This window comes from Dipodomys spectabilis, unplaced genomic scaffold (genome assembly GCF_019054845.1).
Source record: "Dipodomys spectabilis isolate Male_0828 unplaced genomic scaffold, ASM1905484v1 ptg000566l, whole genome shotgun sequence".
Lineage (NCBI taxonomy): Eukaryota > Metazoa > Chordata > Mammalia > Rodentia > Heteromyidae > Dipodomys > Dipodomys spectabilis.
The window spans coordinates 1,273,952-1,298,021 of NW_024871243.1; the positions used below are offsets into that span (position 1 = coordinate 1,273,952).

General features: G+C 37.5%; 1 pseudogene; it reads left to right on the forward strand.

Annotated features, from left to right (window-relative positions):
- Window positions 1–15,049: 15,049 nt before the first annotated feature.
- Window positions 15,050–16,539, forward strand: LOC122100141 (annotated as a pseudogene).
- The last annotated feature ends 7,531 nt before the right edge of the window (window positions 16,540–24,070 follow it).

Below are 24,070 nucleotides of genomic sequence, written 5' to 3' on the forward strand. Positions count from 1 at the left end.
TTTCAATTCACCTTTAGTTTCTTCAGTGTACATCATCATCATTACAGTTTTAATATTTAACTTATTTGATAATCTTCTAAAATAATACTTGCCATTCTGGGACTTATAGAGTTTCACCAGTTTTTTTCCTTATATCTGAACAGTGAAAATGTTTCTTTTGTTCCTCTTCTGCTTTTGTGTGTGCCACAAGTAGGGCTTGAACTTAAGACCTCAAGTAATCACTAAGCTTTTGTGTTCAAGTCTGACACTCTACCATTGAGTCAAACCTCCACTTTGGGTTTTTGCTGATTAATTGGAGAGAAGAGTCTCAGGGATTTGTCTGTCCAGGTTGGCTTCAAACCTGTATCCTCAGAACTCAACTTCCTGAGTAGCCCTGTCGAGCCAATAGCACCAGTACTTTTGTTCTTTCTATCAGCAAGGTTGTGTGTGTTGGAGAGAGTAAGAACTGACACTGCCAATTTAAACAAAGAAGGAATTAATACAAAATTGAAGAAGTCAGGGAATTGACAAAGGAATTCAGAAAATAGGAGAGTAAAGCAAAACAGTATAATACCACATCAGAGACAGTTTGAAAGAACATTGAGTAAACTCACATTTTAACCAGGGATTAAATACATCATGAGTGTGCAAAGAAAATTTTAACATTCATCTGATTTTCATGGCAAACCTTCAAGCTTTAAGTCCTGTGCTGGGGCATTTGTTAGATGGAACTTTAGGCTACATAGCACTACTGAAGCTAATTTCTACCCATTCTGCATTTCATTGTAGATATTAGAACCCTATTTATACATCAAATAAGTAAGAAACTAGACTGCTTCAAAAGCTGAAATAAATTCTACCGTGATCAACTCCTTTAAGTTTCTCAGTATCCACAATAAACTCCATTATATTTAAAATGATTATACATTTTAGTAGAAAGCATTTTTATCTTACATATAGTTACACTCTCCTTGAAGATGGGTAGCTGATGGTTCATCTGCTTATTTCCTTATTTCTCTTCCTTATATCCTCTGTGTTTATCATCTCAATATTATGAAACCTCAGTGGTGGTGGGAAAAGTTGAAGTATACCACAAAACCAATGGCAGAGTGGTAGAGAAGTAGAGAAAAGAAAAATACCATGTCTGAAACAAATACTCCCACTTAATAAAAAATGTTCTTTGATGCAATCATTTCATTTTGTTTTACTATGTATAAATCTCATGTAGACAATCTATAATAAATCAGTAATTATTGTTTTAGGTTTTCATTACCAGTTCTAGATTCAATGAACTTAAAATTTATTATTTGTTTGACCAAAGGCAAAACTTAAAATGGTATAACCAATGGTAAACATTTTGTTGAATATGTGACCTGATTTAACCTTCAGGTAATTGAAAGCCAGGCTCATGCTACAGTCTCAGAGCATGGGAGACAGAGGAAGGGCAAGAAGATCATGTGTAAGGCCAACTCAGATTTCTTAGCAAGTTCCAAGCTATCCTAGGATACTAAATGAAATTCTGTCTCAAACAAACAGACAAATAAACAGCCACAAAATAAAGAAAGAAAATACTTCCAAATCCAGTCTGATTGACTTGACAACCTTAGTTAATAAAGTTTCCTCAGACTGGATGTTAAGCTAACTTATATAGTATAAATTTCAATAAGGTATAAATTAACTACTTTATACAGATTAGTCTCGTCTTCTTAAATTACATTTTATAAGGAGAAAATTTTTCTGAGCTTCTCCTCTTAAGGAAAGTTCAACCCATTTGAGTCAGGGAAGTCCATCTCAGTCATCAAGATGGGTTGAGATGATGTACCAATCCATAGAACTTAGGTGAAATTTATCCCTTTTAATTTTTGAAGGGTCCACTACCACAAATGCTGTTTCTATTGAACATATGTACTGTGAAGATTTCTGAACTGCTAATGGAAAAAGTGCCACCAGATCTGGATTTCTGAATTATACTATCTACCACAATTGTTTTGTTAGTACTACTAAAACTACTGGGAGGAAAAAACTGGTAGAGAACAAGGGAAGGGTGACATTGTCCAAAAAGGAACCTACTCTGTACCAGTCTTATGTAACTATATAGCAGCTCTGTACATTACCTCCATGTAACAAGAAGAATATTAAAAAATGAATAAAATTTTAACATATTGCTGAAATAAATTAATGAACGGCAAACACCAAAGAAGTCTACAATCAGTTGTGCAAGATGTAGGGTAAAAGATATGCTACAAGGGATCAATTAGTCACCACTCAAAAAACAACTATGAGGTGTGATAACTTATCCATTCCAATGGAAAGGCAAATTAAGCAAGTGTACAAAGAGAAATAGCTAGAGGAATCATATGTCAAATTGTCAGAGCTTACTAAAATGTCACAGCCCTCCAAACAGTATGCTGGGAAGTGGCATTGTGGCTAGGGTACAGCACTATCCTTGAGCAAAAAGGAGCCCAGGGACAGTGCCCAGTCCCAGAGTTTAAGCTCCACAACTGGAAAAAGAAACAAATAAACATAAATAAATAAACAGTATTATTTATATCATACTCACAGTTGAATTAGTAGAAATGAGTCCATATCTAAACCCACACACCTATGAGTTATTGATTTGTGACAAAGCTGGCACCATTATTCAGTGAGGAAAAATACATGCTAATTTTTTCACATGCTAATTTTAATCTACCCTATGAAGAACCCTCTTCAATAGTGATTCTGGGATATGATTATTTGCATGTAGTGAGTGAATTTGGACTTCTGAATTATACTATGTGCCACAAAATAAATGGATGCTTGACCCAAATAAAAGAACGAGGAATCTATAACACTTAGTAGGAAAAAAAAGAGTAAGGATAAGTATTAATGACTTTAGGTTAGGCAATGGTAGCTTAAAAGCAGTAACAAGAGCACATGAAACAAAAGAAACAATAGGTAAGTTGAAGTTGATAAGTATTAACATTTTTTAAAAGAGAAAACAGCACGTGGAACAAGAATATATTTCTCTCTCTCTCTCTCTTTCTCTCTCTCTCTCTCTCTCTCTCTCTCTCTCTGTATATATATATATATATATATATATATATATACTATGTAGCTTAAAAGAACCTAATGTCCTGAATATATAATGAAATGTTACAACTCAACAATAAAAACAATCAACCTAGCTAAAATTAGATTTAAAAAATTGAATGAACTTTCCAAATGAAATACACAAGTGGATATAAGTACATGAAAAGAAGGTCAGCATTAGACAAGAAGAAATGTCAATGATCGCCACAAGAAAAAACAATCTCATACTGTCTAGAATGACTGTCATATTACAAAAAGCAAAAAGAAATAAAAAAGAGAAAATAACAAGTACTAGCAAGGATGTGGAGAAATTAGAATCCTCATACCTTGCTGGAGGGAAAGAAAGTGATACAGCTATAGAAAAGTGTGGCAGTTCCTAAAAAGGTTAAATGTAGAGTTCATGTGTATAACAAAAAAAATTTGACTTCTATGAAAATATTCATAGTGACTAAAAATAATGTTGCCATGTGGCTCATCCGTAGCACTAATCATAATTATGAAAGATGATTAAAATCTCACATGTCTGTCAACTGAGGAAGGGATACCGACAATAAGGTATACTTTAAAATATTATTCAGCCCCATATAAGGAAATAAAATACTGGCACATGTTATAATATAAATGAACTGGAAAAGCATCATGCTAAATGAGAAAAACCTAATCAACAAAACACTGCATATTATATAATTATCTTTACAAGAAATTCCCCATTAAGAAAGTCATTGATCAAGACATACTGTATTTATAAATTGCTTTGTCGAATGATAACTCTTTGTACAACTACTTGAAGGTAATATAAATATTTAAAAATTAAAAGAAGAAAGTCAAGGCAGACAAAAAGTATATTAGAACTTTTTAGGGGTTATGGGATGGGAAAATTAGAAGGTATGGTGTTACCTGACAAAAATATTCAGGGGCCGGAAACTGGTGGCTCATGACTATAATCCTAGCTACTCAGAGGGCTGAGATCAGAGGATTGAAGTTGAAAGCCAGCCCAGGCAGGAAACTCCATGAGACTTATCTCCAAAAAACTGCTCAGACAAAGCTGGAAGGGCTGCTGTGGCCAAAGTGGTAGAGCGCTAGCCTTGAGCAAAACCTCAGGGACAGAGTACAGGCCTAAAGTTCAAGCCCAGTACTGGCAAAAAAATGGAAAAAAAAGTGTTCATAGATGGATAGTTTTATGATTTCCAACACTAAGCATATATTAAAAGTCCCTTTGTTCTATGCATTAATATAATAAAAATAATGGTTTCCCTATTATATGAATTCTTTATCTATAAATCATTTTCTAAAACTAATGTCCTAATCTTGGCCAATAGCTGTGCATAATCTGGTTCTCAGGTATTCACCTCTCTTAAGTTTCTCCTTGCCCTCCCTTCCCTTTTGCTCTGTAAGAACCACGTACCAACATTGGTATTGTTGATTTTCTCAAGCACTCCAAGTACACTTATATCTTACAGGCATTTAGGTTGCTCCTTCCCTACCAAATTCTTCCCAGAAAACCAGTTGCTAATCCCCTTGACACCTGCAAGCTTGTATCAACATCTCAGAAAAGATGGCTTCTTACCACATTGGATAAAATTGTATCTCCCTACTCATGTTTATAAATCCTCCTGTTGTTTGTGTTTCCTCCTCTCCTGCCTGAATGTCTTATGTTCAGTCATTCTATGTAACATCTGACAGCCTGTTTCATCTGTCTTGCTACCATGGAAGGTAAATTGTATAGGGAGGCAAGAATTTTTATCCTTCTCCTCTCTGCTGTTCCTTTATTTCTGGAGCAGTTCCTGAAACAAGAGTTTCCTGGAAAACATTTCTTGAATCAATGACAACACAGGAACAACACAGGAAATTGTTGGGAAGAAAAAATATATATGTGTATATATATATATATATATATATATATATATATATATATATATATATATATATATATAAAAAACTCTATTGGTGTAAACATCATTTTCCTCTGTTGAAACTTTTTGCTTTCTTTTCACACAAGTGTGGTTTACTAGGGTGATTTAAATAGAAAGTCCTGATTATTTCTTTTAAGAGGAATCATGTTATACAATTCATGGATTCCTTTATGGATGCTAGCTAATGTGATACCCTGAGAAGCAGGATGTTTGTAATCACTTCAGCTGTAATGCCCCAGAGTTTCTAAAGAGGTGATGAACAAGGTAAGAATAACAAGTCATTCTCTACTAGCCTTTCCATTCCCAAAGGCCAATAGCTAGACAGAGTGAATGTGGAAAACTGTTTTCTGCATTTAGGATATTATGCTAGACACTATACGAAGACACCATTGCCAAGCCTTATTTTCTTTTTATTTGGCTAGTTCATAGAGAAAAGAGTGAAACAGCCAGAAAGAAAGCTGCCAAGTCTCTTGAAAAAACAGCAAAACTTCATGCAGCTGAAAAAGAGATTAAGATAAAAACTAGAAATTCAGGTTAAAAGACCATTGGAAAATTTGAATTCCCAAGCATCAAGCAACTCTGTAAAACCTATGATACATAACTCAAAGTTAGAGTAAAAATTAGTTATTTCTTCTTAGAAACACAGACAAAATTATGGAGATTAACTCTTATATTTACTAAGTATCAGGGCTCTCCAAATCTTCATCTCAACCTCAGTAAATTTTAACACATAGTTAGGATTCATTCATTTCATGTTTGTCCAATTTTACTCCTGTTTTACAGCAACACCATCCTTGAGTTAAAAGACATATTTACGTATATATAGCATATATATGTATATATGTATGTATATGTGTATATTTATGTATGTGTATATATGTATGTATATACACATATACATATATGTGTACTTTATAAATATATATGTAATTTTATACATATATGTATATATACATATATATTTGATATATTTGTCAGTTGTGGTGCTTGAACTCAGGGCCTGGGTGCTGTCCCTGAGCTTTTGTGCTAATGGCTTATGCTCTACCACTTGTGCCAAAAAGCCACTTCCAGTTAATTGGAGATAAGAGTCTCATGGACTTTCCTGCCTAGAATGGCTTCAAACCACAAACCTCAGATCTCAGCTTCCAAGGTAACTAGGATTACAGGTGTAAGCCACCAGTGCCTGGTGCTGACTTACATATATTTTTTCAAGGGAATCTATTATGTAAAAAGCTTACGTGTGGAAAGCATCAACCATGGAAACTTCACAAGCAACTTTTGTTCAGCTAATACCTGAGGACAAATAGCTTCAAACATAATGGCCAGTAAATTCTTGCAGTCACTTTCAAAAACAATACAATATTCCCTCTAAATGTTAAACAGAGTTATCAAATGATCTAGAAATCCCCTCCACTACCCAAGAAAAATAAAAATATATATGCATCAAAAAATACTTGAATATAAATTTTCAGAGTATATTACTCATTTCCCCACCCCAAAGAAAAAACAACGTTATGTCTATCCATTTATGAATGAAAGGAAAAATGGATTGTGGTATATCCATATAATTGATTTCTCTTCAGCCCTGAAAATAAATAAGGTTATGATACTATCCACACCTGAAGGAAATTTGATTATACCAAGTAAAGGAAATCAGCCACAAAAATACAAAGTGTTGTGTGACTGTTTCTGTGAAGCCTCCAGGCAGGGCAAATCCACAGAATCTGAGAGTTGCTTGGTGGTTATCAAGGACGAGGGGGAAGATGGAGAGCCACTGCTTAGGAGTATGGTATTTCTTTTAGGATAGTGATAATTGCACAATTCTGAAAAACAGCCACTCTACACTTTACATAAGTGAGTCATGTGATGCAGATATTCAAACTCAATGAAGCTCTTACATTGTAAAAAGCCCAGTGCTATGGAAATTTGTCACCAGTTGTAGCACTTGTGTGTCTTGTTTGCTATTCTAGAGCACCAATGATAACTCCTGTCAGCTTGGCTTACGTAACTACAATTCTCATGTTGGTTCACTGGTGGATCTCCGAGATCTTATGAGAGTGCAGATCCTCTGAGCCAGCCAGGCCCATGCCTTTGTTTGCTCTGATGGGAAACTGAACACTGTAGACCAATACACATGAATGCTTGGTAACCAGCATGTGTCTCAAGCTAATAATATCCTGCTGAAGACAACTGCAGTCACTTTTCTGCTAAAATAAAACCTTGCAGAACAAGATTTGCATTGTCTTCTATGATATACTGTTCTTGTCATTAAAATCGCTAAGGCCTCCAATTCAGCTCCTCCACCACACTATATTTTATTATTGTCAAACTATCTGCTATATTTTGGATTGGAAACACCTCCCCCAAAGACATTTGTGTTAGAGGCTTCATTCCACTGCATGATGTGACTGGGAAGTTGGTGGGGCCATTAAAATATGGCATGGGCTTAAAGAAAGTTAGGTCATTGGAGCATGTGCCTAGAAAACCTCTTTTTCCCTTTTCTTCCCCTTTTGCTTCCTGATTACTTTGATATGAACAACTCCCCCCACTATCTGCTCTTCCCATGTTGTTTTGCCTAGCCTCAATTCCAAAAAATTCAAGGCCCAATGACCACAGATGGAAACCTCTGAAACCCTGTGTCAAAATGATCCTGTCTTTTGATAAGCTTATTATCTGAGATACTAGTTATCATACCAGTAGCATACTACTGGCTGACACACTGTCCAAAATGCCCCAAAAGTAACATTCTATGCTAGCCACATGAGGATGTATTGATAAACTTAAAGCAATGGTGGATATTGGACATTTATCATTTAGTGTTGCTTGTGATAAATTATATTTGGTTTAATGATCTAATGACAGGAATTTTGAATTGTGTACATTAATGTAGCAAACATAGTAAAGTTTTTAAAATATTATATTGCATGTGTAGTAGTAACTAACTCTGTGTAATCTTATGTAGAAGTTATAAGAAATGGGTTCTTCAATAGAAGCTCAATTGTTTGGTCTTTGTATTGTAATTAAAAAGAATTAAATTTTCTAACATTTTTCTATATACTACAAAATGTTTTAAGGAAAAGAGCAAAAACAAATTTAATTACTAGAACAATTGTAATCTCTAGAATGGATGTTTCTAATTTGACTTATACCCATTACATAAACTATCTAACTTGATTTCTGATCATGTCTGTTGAAGTCCCAAAGCTGATATCTATGACAAAAAAAATATTAATTTGATTATTTTCATTGTATCTAGGAGTTGTTTAGAAGTATTAACTCTACTACATACTTTCATGCCCATTTATTCTCCAAGCAAAGCAGGAACTTTTTTGTTCAGAGACTTGATTTAATTCACATAAAAAACACAAGCTCTGTACTGCACCACCCAGTATCCCACGTGTATCTTACCCTGCATGGTATTTGAAGGGGCTTCAGGGAGGAATGGAAAATTGTCTTTCACCTCCAAAATCACATTGTACTCTCATGTCTTTTCTCATTGGTCTCCACATTTAAAATATGTGATTAAAATATTTAAAGTTCCTCCCTGAAATGAAGTTTTAATTCCAAAGCAGACTGTTTAAGAGAGCAATTTTGGTAAAGATGTTAGAGATTCAAATTATTCATGTTGGGCCAAATATTAAATACTAACTTAATTGCCTTCAAATTTGCACAGGAACTCATTAGGCCTCTAGCCAGCTGAAATCACCCACTATCAACGTGTAGCCATACATTTCAAATGATCCTGGGAAGGGCAGATGCTCTGTGGAGAGTAAGCATGATAGACAACAGCAAATGTCCGGGAAAGCCAGTGACTGGTGCAAACCAGGACAGTGACTTCTCTGCTGCCTCCAACATAAGGCTTGTAGCTTCCAAGCATATGAGACCAGTTTAGAACTTTGGGGATAAAAATGAAAAGTATATACCTACCAGTACATAATAAAATAGTAGGGGGCTGGGAAGGTATCTCAGTGGTAGAGTGCTTGCCTTGCATGCACGAGGCCCTGGGTTCAATTCCTCAGCACCACATAAGCAGAAAAAGCCAGAAGTGGTACTGTGGCTCCAGTGGTAGAGCTCTAGCCTTGAGCTGAAGAACTGAGGGACACTGCCCAGACCCAGAGTTCAGGCCCCATGACCGACAATAATAATAATAATAATAATAATAACAATAATAATGGGCTGGGAAGGTGGCTCAGTGGTAGAGCGCTTGCCTTGCATGCATGAGGCCCTGGGTTCGATTCCTCAGCACCACATAAGCAAAAAAAAAAAGAAAGAAAAGAAAAGAAATAAAGAAAAGAATAAAGTAAATAAAATAGTAGGAAGCAAGTAGTCATCTACTAAAATGCTGTGTGACTTAACTTATTATGTTACGAATAATATTTTCATGGCTGAAATCTAGACAGCCTGTCACATTTATACCATCATTATCTACATCCCAAGAATAGGAAATCCAGAGGTCCTTACAATGGCTGGGTGGCTGAACAGTTATTCAAATCTAAATATTGTCTTTTCTAATTTTAATTGAATCTCCAAAGATTTGGCACGCAGAATTCTCTGGTGTTTTTAGTTTCCGTGGATGTACTTTTGTGAAGACAGATTGGTATCTGGCTGCAATAAAACAAATGGAATAAATTAAATTTGTAAGAAAAGATGGCTATATAGGTAGGCAGGTAAGGCACTAGACACTGTTTCATGAGTAATATTCACATTACAAAATGCTTAGCATAATGCAAGAAGTAAAATCAAGTTTTAGGAGGCTGAGGATATAATCATAATGCAAATACATGATGAAGTAAGTCATACATTAAAAATAAATTTCAATCGAGAAGCTATGAAGTTCACATTACATGACTATAACACAATGCACTAAACAAACATTCTGAAAATCTAGAGGTCTCTGAAAGAAAAGGGTATTTTATAAAATAGTAGTTAATTTAAAATTCAGACCTGAGAGTTTGAAGAATGTAAGTGAAGCTAAAAGATAATGAATTGTACCACACATAATTTTATTAGCTAAGGTCAGTAAAACTAGTAAACATACATGACTTATATAAGAGGGCTGCTGGGAGAGAGTAAAGGAAGGGGTGACATTGCTGAGGAAGAAATGTCCTCATTACCTGGCATACGAAATGGTAATCCCTCTGTACATCACCTTAGTGATAAATAAAATTAAAAATAAAACAGAAAGTAGAAATATTCATAAACAAAAACGATATTACATGCATTATGGGCCAACATGTTCTTAAAATGAAAATAGCCCATGCATTGCTAAAGGGAATCTGGAATGAAATCTGAGGTCGATGTGTTCTTTTTGTGTTATAAGTCATTGTTTACATGACTAGCAAACATCCCACTTACTTAGAATGAGGAGGAGAAAGAGGACAGGAGAGATTATGCATTAGGCTCCCACCCCAGCCATACAAGGAGCCTTTTTCTACCTCACCTGGAAGTTCAGCTGGTGGAGGTACTGTTAGCTCTTCCACTTACCCAGGCCCCCTCAAGCTGGTGAGCCTTCTCTTGGTGCCCACCCTCCTAAGATGTGAACAGATGCCCAAATTCATGGCCTCCTTACAGCCCAAATCTCAGGAAGTAAAGAGAAGCCAGGCAGACTTAATACCTCTCATTTTCATTGACAAAAGTTATTAGATAGAATTTAATATAGAGATAGTGTCAATCGTTTTTTGAACAGCTACTTTTTTTTCCCTTCCCAGATTGTCCCTACCCTGCACCATCCTCTCAGAATATCCTCTGTGCCTCCATTTCTTTACAATGGAATAAAAGTGGATACCTTATATTTTCAAGATATTAGAGGATGCTATATACATGCAAATCAAACAAAGCAATTAACCCAAGAAAGTTCAGCTGAGGTAAATGCTACACACTTTTGGCTTAACGAAAGGCAGCGAAGATTAAAGTAAGCCTTCAACTCATTTAAATCTCTCCCCTAAGCAAATACTTTGCTGATTGCAGTATTCTCAGGGTATTTGATAAAGCACTGCTTCAACCATAGAAAAGCAGACATTTGTGAAAGTAATTGCCAGAAATTTTATAATAATTCATAATCACTATCTGGAACCTTAATGTAAACTTACATGCACATTTTTGTTGAGCTATGTAATCGTATATTCCAAAATGGGGAAAAAAAAGCCTTCTTTTCAATATCTGAGAATGGTTCCACTACCTGGAAACAAATAAATCTTACTGCAAATGCATGGACTTTTTATAGTATAAACAAACTATAAATATTACTACTAATGCATGGACTTTTATATTAAAAAATCAAACAAAGGAATTTTTCTATCTTATCTGCTTCTCTTTCTGACTGATTTTCACATACACAAAGGTACAAGGACATTTTCTCTCTCTCTCTCTCTCTCTCTCTCTCTCTCTCTCTCTCTCACACACACACACACACACACACACACACACACACACAATACCTCAAACTCCCAATTAAGTGTGTTTTATCCTCTGGAACATTAATATTAGCTTCAGAAAAAGTATAGTCAACCCTTCTCCAAACAGAGTAAGTCTACATTTGTACTTTTTAAACTATAGCTGCTAGAAGCTGCATCCTAAGCTTAATATATTTATATTTCATTTCTCTAAAATCCCTTTGTGTGAGACTCACATAGTTATTTACAGCTTCTGGAAAATGAAACACACATACACACATGTGTGTGTGCATGTGTACACATACACAAATAAAAAAAACCAATTTCTCTTTAATAGAAAAACAACCCCAACAGATATATAGTATATTAAAATTTTTCATAGAAATGCAGTGCATGAGAAAATGAACCAGTGCCCATGCTTACCACACATTACACGGCCTACTCTCTGGCTTTACAGTGGGATGAGACAGAGAAATACAAGTAAGTTCATGAAGCAGTCATGTGACCTTCTTACCCACCAAGCACTCTGGTCCAAAATAAGAACCTTCAAATTTCTTCCTCATTAAATACTCATTAAATCACAGAGAGATTTAATAGACAAGTCCTCTAAACCTTGTGTTTAAAAGTTAACCAGAGTAATCTCTCTCTAGAGTCCTCAGAACACATTTTCTGTCCAAAACCTAAATTTTAATTTACAGAGAGGCAATTACAACTCATCCCCCAGTGTTTGGTTTGTATGTTCTTGCTTTTTGGTTACATTCTTATGTATTTTGCTAAATGTCCAAGGCCACACATGCCAGTTTTTAGAGAGAGTTCTAGTTTCTAATAAGGCATATTAAAATATAGTCAATTTGAAGTACATTTCTTCCCCAACTTGGTGAATAATGTGTTGGAATGTTTTCTTCAGAGCTTAAGTTGAAGGGAACTTTCTTTCTCATATTTTTACAAGTTCTCCACATTTATTCCTGTCTCTCTATCTCCAAGAAGACAACAGCCTCTCGTCACCTAGCCAGAGTAGATATCACAAGGCAAACATTTATAGTCCAGGAAATGCCCAGAAAAAAATGTGTTAATCAGAAGTCTAACATCCAATTGTCACTAGGACAAAAGCCTAAATTTTCGAACAATTCTTCCAAGACAGGATTTGTTCTTCCTTTTTGTAGGCGTTCCTAACTCACATCTATATGCTTTTCAGTGCATCCTATTGCTTTCCTGTGAGAAATACACCTGTATGAGTATTGCAGCACTGTTGTTATTAATTGCTTTACCACTCATTTTCTTCTCAGAAGTGTCAGTGAGATCTGGGTCTGGGAACAGCCACAAATCCCTCAATATTTTTAAGCCTTGCCTGCAGGCTGATGGCAGTCTCTTAAGCTGCCCCTGATTCATTCTCCATCACTCACCAGAATACAGAGGGCTGCTGTGACCACTACAAAAGAATGGTCCTCTCCTGCAGAGATTGATCTCAGCTAGCCAAGTTTTTACTTTCATTTCTAATAGCAGAGTTTATTTTTCCCAATCGCAACAACCCTGTAAGTCGTATCTTTACACTCTTCTGTATATCATTCCAATCCATCCTAATATAAAAATGCATTAGTAATGTCTATCTTTAATGTATTTATTTGCTCAACATTGTGGGAAACAAACAAAAAGAAATGCAATGGCTTTCATCTGGCTTATATATATATCCTCAGAGACTACTATTGCTTGTTTCTTCCATCTTGCCTACTCCTCCATATATCCACTTTGCTGTAGCTATATTATATTTTGTGCTAATACTAGGGCTTGAACTCAGATTCTAATACTCTCTCTCAGCTTTTTTCCCTCAAAGCTATTGCTCTACCACTTGTGTCACACTTTCTAGTATGTTTTGTGTTTGTTGGTTGGTTTGCTTTGTTTTGTTTTTGCTGGCTAATTGAAGAGTCTCACAGACTTTTCTGCTGGGCTAGCTTTGAATCTTGATACTCAGATCTCAGCCTTTGGAGTAGCTAGGTCTATGGATGTGAGCCTCCAGCACCTGGCTTATTATTCTCTTATGTAGTTCCTCTAAGTAAAATGAGGAAGATCTTTGTCCCATTAATGTAGAAAGTTGTCAGGGAAGCATTGTGGTTTCACTCAGGTAAATGTCACTCTGAGCTATTCCATAATCTGCCCTAAGTTTAAATCCACCCTGGCTGTCCCTAGCTGCACTGCACATACCTTGTACACAATGATTTCACTTTTCTGAGGAGGAGGCTATAAGGACATTGCATCTGTCCCTTTTTCAAATGTTTTAATTCAAAGGAAATTTGAGAGGAGGCAGGGTTCTAAGAGTGAGGTACGTTTTTCAGCTATAATGATAGATGAAGCGTGAACATATGTCAGAAAAAGAATAAGTGAATAGAATTTGGTTTATGTTTGCATCTTCTACAGATGCTCATATCTCCTCTCTGTGTCTGTATCTGTGTCTGTGTCTGTGTCTGTGTCTGTCTGTGTCTGTATCTGTCTCCTCTCTCTCTCTCTCTCTCTCTCTCTCTCTCTCTCTCTCTCTCTCTGTTTCTGATTATCTCCATCTCTCTCCTTCTGGCCTGGGGTTGGAACTAGCTTTGTGTTTGTTAGGCAGGTGCTCAGCCACTTGAGCTATGCTCTCAGACCTGTTCAATTATTTTTTAGATATAGGCTCATACTTTCTTCCTGAGTCAGCCCTGAACCACCATACTTCCACCTTCACCTCCCAGATAACTAGGATTAGAGACAAGAATAATCATGACAGACTAGTTCATTAAGATTCCACTGTTTTTGCACAGATTAACTTCAAACAAAAATTCTCTCATTTCTGCCTCTAGGCACTCCTGATTACAAGCATGCTCCACAGCACACTTATTTCCTCTTTTAATGACAATGTAGTCAGAGAAGTTTGATTAATTTACAACAGTTTTAGTATTAATTTCTTTATAGTAGTGTAGTATGGCTACTAAATACACAAAGAATTAGTCATTTGGAATTGAAGATATCTAAACAGGATGGGTAAGAAGACTTGAAGTAAGTCAATAATTGTTTTGTGCTCTAGAGGTTTAATGCTGGTTCTAAAATATTCATCCATTCCCTTCAAAGTACTGCACCAAGCAGGTGCATTAAGAATGCCTCATGTTGAACTTAACGTTGGTAAAATTCAAGTCTTGTTAGATCAATGAAAACACTGCACCTCCACTTTCCTCACTGCATGATATTAAGGCACTTAGACAAGTCTCTTTCAGAGTATAACTTCACTGCATAATTTGGAAAGGAAATCCATCATCTAGTTCTTTTCTACTTTCTCAACAAACACATTATTAGATTTAAGGAATTAAGGCCATGTTCTGAGACTTCTACCTATTAAAAACAATCAAACTTAAGTAAACAATTTAGGTAGCCTCAGAATAGGTAGCTACTGGGTTTGAGAATTCTCACTAGGATTGTTCTAGAGGGTTCTGAAGAGTGACAGTGGGTGTTTTCTGCCACCACTATCCCCACCATTCTGTGAAAATGTCAGGCAAAAAATCGACTAAATAGACCCAATAAAAAGTTAGAAACTGCGGATGGGGTTCCTGCGGGGGGTGGGAGTGAGGTGAAAGCGCCTGGTGGGGTTGAGTCCAGCTGTCGTCGAGCCCGGGCGGCCATCGGGTCCAAGCATCTGGCGTCGAGTCGCCGCGCGCCCACCGCCCTGCAGCAGAGACCAGCCGCCAATCTGCCAGATCGAAGGAGCCGCCTGCGCCAGCGGTCGCTGGCCATGGAAGCGCCGGACGCGGGCTGCTATTCCCTTGAGCAAGGTCAAGCTTTTTATTCATTTCCATTTCAACAAATGATGGCTGAAGCTCCTACCATGTCAGTCATGACTGAGCAGCAAATGCCAGAAGCTCCTGCACCAGCTCCCGCCCAGCATCCTGCAGCAGAGGCTCCAAAAAGAAGAAAAAGAAAAGTCAGGACAACAGAACCAAAAAAAACCAGCAGAACCCAAAAAACCCGTGGAACCCAAAAAATCTGCTGAGTCAAAAAAATCGGACAAGTCAAAAAAATCAAAAGAAAAGCAAGAAAAAATCATGGACACATTTAAAGTGAAAAGAAAAGTAGACCGGTTCAATGATGTTTCTGAAGCTGAACTTTTGACCAAGACTCTTCCTGATATTTTAACTTTCAATCTGGACATTGTGATTATTGGCATAAACCAGGACTAATGGCTGCTTACAAAGGGCATCATCATCCTGGACCTGGAAACCATTTCTGAAAGTGCCTGTTTATGTCTGGGCTAAGTGAGGTTCAGCTGAATCACATGGATGACCACACCCTGCCAGGGAAGTATGGCATTGGGTTTACCAACATGGTGGAAAGGACAACACCAGGCAGCAAAGATCTTTCCAATAAAGAATTTTGTGAAGGACTATGTATTCTAGTACAGAAATTACAGAAATACCAGCCACGAATAACAATGTTTAATGGAAAATGTATTTATGAAATTTTTAGTAAAGAAATTTTTGGAATGAAAGTTAAGAACTTGGAATTTGGGCTTCAACCCCGGAAGATCCCAGACACAGAGACTCTGTGCTATGTGATGCCATCGTCCAGTGCATGATGTGCTGAGTTTCTCCGAGCTCAGGACAAAGTCCATTACTACATTAAGCTGAAGGACTTGAGAGATCGGTTGAAAGGAATTGAACGAAATACAGATGTTCAGGAGGTGCAGTATACATTTGACCTACAGCTTGCCCAAGAGGATGCAAAGAAAATGGCAGTGAAGGAAGAAAAGTATGATCCGGCTATGAAGCCATGTATGGAGGCACCTACAGTGAAAACCTGGCCAGCAGCAAGCCCTGCTGTTTCTCAAATGGGCTAACAGCCAACGGGTCACAGCTACAAGGAGAATCTACTTTCTCTAACATACCCAATGGGCAGTGGATGGCTCAGTCATTTACAGAGCAGATCCCTTCCTTCAGCAATCACTGTGGAATGCAGGAGCAGGAAGAAGGAAGCTGTGCCTAAGGATGGAGCCTCTCAGCTCAGCCTCAATGCCACAGTTTTATTGCGGCTCTCAAGACACGGAACCTCAGTTTGTCAAACTGAAGTCCTTTCTTAGTACTTTAGTGGTGTAATTACAGTATAGTACAGAACAGTTGTGAGGTAGATTCAACTGTGTGAACCTCAGTAGTTTGGGAAGAAAGGGTGGGTTTTTGTATTTGAATTAACTGCCATTCCAGATTTTATATATATATATATATATATATATATATATATATATATATATATATATATATATATATATTCCATTTTATGAAGAAACTTGATTTTCTTTTGGGAGTCATTTTGATCTGTAAATGCAGCTGTCTGAATATTTATAGTTTATTAAGTGTGCAATGCCCTAGATATGTCATTTTCCCTTTGACTGCCTAAGGAGACCAGACTAACATTAAGCAGCACTGCTGGAAAGGAGGCAAATGTAGGTCTCCACACAGGAAGCTTACTGTGGCATCTCCTGTTGTAGGTTTGGGGACTGAGGGTAAACTCAGGCACCCTGGTTATAGTCACACTCAGACCTCTTTGCTTTCGGAGTACAGGAAAGAGTGAGACTGCTAAGTAGCAGAAACACAGCATGTGGCCTTGAAGTGGCAAGGCAGAGTGGCCTTAACTCACAGGACACTGAGCCCTGTCCCTGGCCTCCTTGCTGTGCCTCCCAAAGGCACAGACAGCTGCTGTGCTGGGAGGCTCCAAACAGTGTCACTAGTATTTTACTTGTGCTTTACTTGAAAGGCATAAATTGGATAGGGAAGTACTGGATCTCTGTCAGTGTTTATCACCTTTCTGATTTTACCCTCCTTGGCTTTAAGGAGGCTGTGGAAGGTGATGACATGGACAGTGGTAAGCAGTGAACTTATAGGCTGAGCAACAAGATGCTGGAAGTGTTCCATAATCTTATTTAAACTGGTGCTCTGTGTACATGACATGTACTAAAATAAGGTAGTTTTTCTTGTTAGGTGAAACAAGCCAACAACTAAAAATGCTTTCTGTGTATCCTTGCTAAATGAACCTTAAGGAAAGGCTGGTTTGAATTCTGTACCTTTATGATTTTCTAAAGCATTTTCTGTGGTGCTACAAATGGTCCAGACCTTTGGCCTGGTGGATATTAAATCTGGGCTCACAGAAATTACCATGTACAGCCACTCCTAGTCACTCTTGGAACAGTCAGACTATATACCAATGTATACCCAGAGAGCATGTTGGTTTGGCAGAATGAAATGTATGTGAGGTGTTTATGTCATCTGCAGAAGGTTCTAGAGCCTGTTCTTATATTTATAATGAGAGACTAATTGTTGTGAACCTTAACAGGTCTTTTAGCTGTAGTGATAATGGATTTTATTTTCCCTTAAGCCTAGGTCAAGCTGTGTACAGGACATTCATGTCATTTAAATGGTGCACTGTATTGCTGTTTACACGGACATTTTGTGCAAGTGCTTTGAAGTGCCTTGCATCAGGGATTGGGAGCAATTATTTTTTTCATGGGACTATGGAAAGCATGTAATTAGGAATTGCTTTAGAATATGACTATTGTAGCTTTACAATGGGTTCCCTTATTAGACTGGAGAAAATACCCTTTAAATTATGATAAACACTCCCTGGAAAATGGGCGTAAAGATTTTCCAAGCATACAATCATGATGCTTTTCATCAAACATGACAAATGAATAGTAAATGTTGATATATTCTATACATGACAGTATGAGATTTTTTTCATTAATATGGAAAGATTATTTAATTCATTTGCAAGTCTGATATTTGTTTGGTTTGTTTGGGTTTTGTTTACTCTTTCCCCTTCCTTTTTATTTTTGCAAGGAACACTAGGACTTGAACTCAAGGTCTCAAGCTTGCTAGGCAGGTGCTCTGCCACTTGAACCCCACTAGCTCAGGTAAAGGCGTTAGGTGTTTCTTTTGGGACTAAGACTGGGACTCAAACTTGGTATCTGACACTTTGCTTATTGGTTGGTGCTCTACCAACTGAGCCATGTCTCCAATCCTCAGGCTTCTTTATAGTAAGACTTAATGAACTGTTTCTTTTTTAAATCTGAGATCAGTTAACTTGCTATATTTAACATACAGAATAATGTACATGACGAACATCATTAAAACTCTATTTTATTTTTTTAAAAAGTTAGAAACTTGCCCAAAACTCTGAAGTATTATTTCTGATGCATTATTCTTAAGCTACAAATACATTTGTCTAAGATTCTGAAGTATTAGTATCAAAAGGTATGACATAAAATAAATTGGTGACACATAAGTATATCTTAAAATGAAGGTCAAATTAAGGATGACATGTACTCAAAATGGTTTATATGTTTCATCTTTTTGGGAAAGGGGGCAAAAAAGTGGTTCTGCTAGCACTTAGAGAAAATATTTGTTCTCAGGTCACAGATCAGCCAACAACCAGAATCAAAGCCTGAAAACTCTTCCATCAGACACAAGTGCTCTGCAGGGTTGACTATGGAGGGAAGGAAAGTGTGGGACAAGCCAGGTGGCATTGGATCTTGCCTTTCATCCTAGCTGCTCAGGAAAATTACAGTTCAAAGCTAATCTACACAGAAAAGTCTACAAATGTCTACTTCCAATTCACCAGCTAAAAGCCAGACTTGGGGAATGGTTCAAGTAGTAGAGAGCAGCCAGGGGCTGAGAGAGTGTTAGTTGAAACCGTGGCATCACAAGATGGATACAAAATCTGCTTGTGGTACCAGTTTCTCCATGGCTATTTCTATCCCTCAGTCACCATGGAACTATACATAGAACAGAGTTTGAGAAAGTTCACCATCACATTTCAAATCAATGAGGTGACTAGAAACTGACAAAAGACTAGAGACACCAGTGCCATATGCTATTTAATTCATTCTAATAAAAAGTGAGAACAGTCTATCAACTCTGTAAAATTTAAAGACAATGTGGGATTCATGTTGTTACTTTCTAAGTTGAAAAAGATGAAGGTACATTTTAACTTGCCTGATATATGCATATAACTCACAGAATTACCCTTGCCCCAGTTCTCCTAGGTTCTGACTTTTCCTTTCTGGATTTTCTTAACCACTAGTTGGCTTGACAAGCTAAAACCCGTGGACTACTGATACTATAAAACTTCTATCCATCAAAATCCCCTAAAGCAGCTCTGATATTCTCACTAAAAAAATCATGAGATGAGAGCAAATAAACAGCTTCTCTTCAAGCAAAGTGGCAACTGTGTGTATTTAAGGTGGAAATAGTTCTCTGTTAATTAACCTGTTAGGCGAAATATTCCGATTATTAAAAACTCCAGAGGATGAAGTACAGAGAAGCACTTCTTAGCCTTTAAGTTAAACCATCAAACAGATTATAGAGAATCCTTTTGTCTTACTCAACGCAGTCTGTAATACACAGGATAATGTGCTCCTTACAATGCTTCAATTGTGACACAGTGGAAAAATGACTTATTTCCGAGAACATTTTCAGCCTTTGGGATGTCTTTGGAGTCTCAGAAAGTCAAAGGAAATCTACTACTGTTTGCTTGCCTGAGTTTATGCCCACTGTGTTTAAACAGAATAAACTCATTTTCAAATTTCTTTGCATAGAATGCAAAATCCTACCTGAGCTAAAACATTGTGCTAATCTTAAAGAGAACTTTGATGATTGCAGCAGAACTAGCTAGTGTTATTATATTAAAACATGTTCATCATAGCAAGTCTAAGTGTTTTAAACTTGTCTCATGGTGTTCTCTTCAATGAAGTCTGAAGCTACATAATCACAATTTTTTTTTGTATTTGTTGAGTGTGGCTCTGTCCTTGAGCTTTTCTTCTCAAGGCTAGTGCTCTACCACTTGAGTGAAAGCTCCACTTCCAGGTTTGTGTGGCTAACTGGAGTTAAAAGTCTTAGGGAATTTCCTGCCTGGGTTCATTTTGAACAGTGATCCTGCTAGTATTCAAAGCATGACCCACTGGCTCCTGGCATCTTATAGCTTTTAAAAAGAGCACTTCCTTCCTTCCTTTCTTTCTTCCTTCCTCCCTCCCTCCCTCCCTCCCTTCCTTCCTTCCTTCCTTCCTTCCTTCCTTCCTTCCTTCCTTCCTTCCTTCTTTCCTTCCTTCCTTCCTTCCTTCCTTCCTTCCTGTTTTCCTTCCTTCCTTCCTTCCTGTCTTCCTTCCTTCCTTCTTCCTCCATTCCTCCATTTTCTCCTCCTTCTTTCCCTTTGGCTGAACAGTCTTGTCCTGTTCCCCCTTTTTCTCCTTTTGCTCCCTTCTTCTATTCACAGAATGCTATCATATCATGCAGAGGAACAGCACAGAGTCACCTTTTCTATGCTAATTAATTTTGAATATTCACAATTACTAAACGAAACCAGTAGGAAAGAAAAGCAAAATAGTCACTTGCCTTGATATCCCTCCCTCTGCCTATCTGCCTTCTGTGTAGTCTCACTGATCTCCTCCTGGAGCTCCTGGAAGAAGTACTCTGGGTTTGTGTTGACTGAGTAACTGATATAGGCAGGTGCATTAAGTTAGATTTTGTGGTTTCACCTCCAGCCCAACAGGTAATACAGAGAACAGGGTGTGGAATTGTGATGTTCAACTAGGCCTCATGAACATTGTCAAAAGTATCCTTTGAAATCATTTTAAAGGTTCACTGTTGTCATTACCTGTGTATCAATATGAGAAAAATGAAGAACAGAAGGAACACATTGAGGATCTGGGAGAAAATTATTATGGAACAAGGCATTTTTAATGATTCCCTTCCAAAGATCCTTAAGTATAGTCTATCCTAAGCCCATTCTTTATTTCTTCTTTTCCTTTTTACTGCTGCTTCTTGTTCTTCTCATTTTTCTTTTCTTCTTCCTGTTTCTGTAGTTAACTAATTCAGTCTCTCTCTCTCTCTCTCTCTCTCTCTCTCTCTCTCTCTCTCTCTCTCTCTCTTTCTCACCATTCTAGTATTGGTATTCAGCTGAAGTCTCACAGTTCCTAGGCAAGTACTATTTGAACAATGCCTCTAGCACATTCTTGGCTTGTGTGTGTGCGTGCGCACGCAAGTGCATGTGCGCATGTAAGTGTAAATTTTCACTTTCTCCCTTTATTCTTTAATTACCTCTCATCGCTAAAACCACTGAACCCATCTCCTCTTCCTGGTAGTTATTTTGATAAACAGTTTGTTGATTTGGATTAATTATGGGAGTCTGATTTTATGACCAGCCTGGACTGTTATTCTCCTGTATTTCCTTTTGTCACTAGGCTGAAAAGCAAGTGTCATTGTGCCCAGCCATAGTGTTTTCTCCGTAGTTTGGGATAACAGGTTTACACCACCACACCCCTTCATTGTTGAGATGGAGTATTATGTACTTCTATGCTCAGGCTGGCTTTGAATTACAATCCCTTAATATCTGTTTCCCAAGTGGCTAGTATTATAATTTATGGATCCCTGACTGAATTTTAAAGCCTACTTGCACCTCTAATTTTGTATAGTTACTAATTTTAAAGTACAGAACTCAGGGTCTTCAATGGATCTAGCATTCAGTACCCATTACTAGACACTGGAGAGTCCTTGATTCTGTGTAGCTCTTTACATTGTCACTTAATGATGTCTTCTACAGGGAACTGAGCCTGGTGCCTCAAGACACAGGGACTGAGAGCCTGAGGTATTTCAGATGCTCACAAATCCCTGCCAGCAGGGAGGCTTACTGGATTCCACCCATAAAGTAGTACTTTATGGAACTTGGACCTACTCAGGATCCCATGATTTTTCAACTCCCTGACTCCACAAAACCAAGCAAAAAACTCAGAGCCAGTAACAGCTTTCTCCTTAGGGGTCCAAAAATCCCAAAATGTTTGGTAAACACCTCTATCTTTATGTTGACTCCTTTTATTGTTTGAATGACAAGAAATGTTTCAGGTTACTTACAACAGAAGATATCTACATACTTATACTGCCAGCCCAAAGCTGATGTTCAAACCTCAATAGCTCTCTCCTATAGCACCCATGTTTCCTTATTCACTAACTTCCTTGTAAAACCTGCATTATTTTGTTGGAATTATTTTATTTAAATTGTATCACTTTTACTGTTTTATATTATTATACCTGGTAAAAATCATACTACACAGCAATTGAGAGGATGGAATACTTTATCATTCACAAATATTTCCTTTCTAAATATTAGTCTAGCCTCTGGTTTGATTCAAGAAATGCAGATTTGAGATGGTATAACTTGCATCCAATTTTTTGTGCATGTACTGGTATTGGGAAATGCAAATGTTTTTAAGTTCTGAAACTCACGTCATTTAAAAATGTGAAGACATGGCTGGGAAGGTGGCTCAGTGGTAGAGTGCTTGCCTTGCACACCTGAGGCCCTGGGTTTTATTCCTCAACACCTCATAAGCTGAAAAGGCCAGAAGTGGAGCTCTGGTCAAGTAGCAGAGAGCTAGCCTTGAGCTAAAGAGCTAAGGGACAGTGCCAGGGACAGACAGAGTTCAGGCCCCACACCAACCAAAACTAAATAAAAATAAATAAAAATGTGAAGACAGAATGAGGAGCACATGAGAAATTCCTACAAATGGGGTACAGGAGGCTCCTGCTGGTAATCTTGTCTTTCCAGAAAGTAAGTTGCAGAAGATCATACTTCAAAGGCCCACCCAGACAGATAAGTCTAAGACATTCTAACTCCAATTAAACATCAAAAAGCTGGACTAGAGACATGGCTCAAGTGGTAGACCACCGGCCAAGCAATCAAGCAAGTATGAAGACCCCTGAATTCAAACCTTTGTACTTACTTCAAGTTACTTCATCTCCCATTGTGGATGATGCTGTAAGCATAACGTGGTTCAGTGATGAATTAGGGTCACCAGAGCCTGCTAGTCTGGAGTTATTGTGCCAGTTTTCACAAGTGTGGCAGTGTGAAAACACTTTGTGAGTCACTACAACAGGCCTACTGGGGAGGCACAGGTGATGTTGTGGCCACATGTCCTGACTGCATGATGATGTCATGAGGATGTCGTGGTGCCACCAAATGAGGCCAGACAGACAACCAAACAGGTTTTGGGCATATCCAAGATATTCATGGATATCATAGCTCTGGGGAACCAATTCCCTTGCACCTCCTAAAAAACTGGATTTAAGGGGAGTCAGGAATCCTCATACTTCTGTTGAATGTTGACTTTTACATTTAATCTAAAGCTCTTTCTATGGCTATTTGCATTCTCTGCAAACTGTTTATTTAAATAGACCCTTTATTATACTACTTCTGATTCACACCCAAACCTATGGAACCCATCAACAAAAGAAAAGATGGACAAATCATTTAATTTTGCTAAATCATTTTAAATTGTATTTATTAATAAAGATGGGGCTTTATTTGAAATAAGGAAAGATAGTTGTAGTGCAATAAGTAATGGAATAAGTACCACTTGTGAGGAAACAGCTTTTCATCTTTCAAGATATAGGACTTCTGAAACATGGTCCAGCTCTTTGCTGAGTCAAGCTAGTTTTCAAGCAAGAGAAGGTGACTAAAGAGTCATTAATGAGTCTCCACTGGAACATCCTACTAAAGCAATCAAGCTGTAGGTAGAGAAGACTTGGGGTTAAGAGAAAGTAAAATAAACTTTGTCTTATTAGAAAGCTGGACCTGTCTCTTGAGTCCTGTTACAGAGTTTGATCTTCTACATTTCAAATTTCTGCCTTTGGCAGCTTGTAGGTGCTTCAGAGTTGGAAAGTGAGT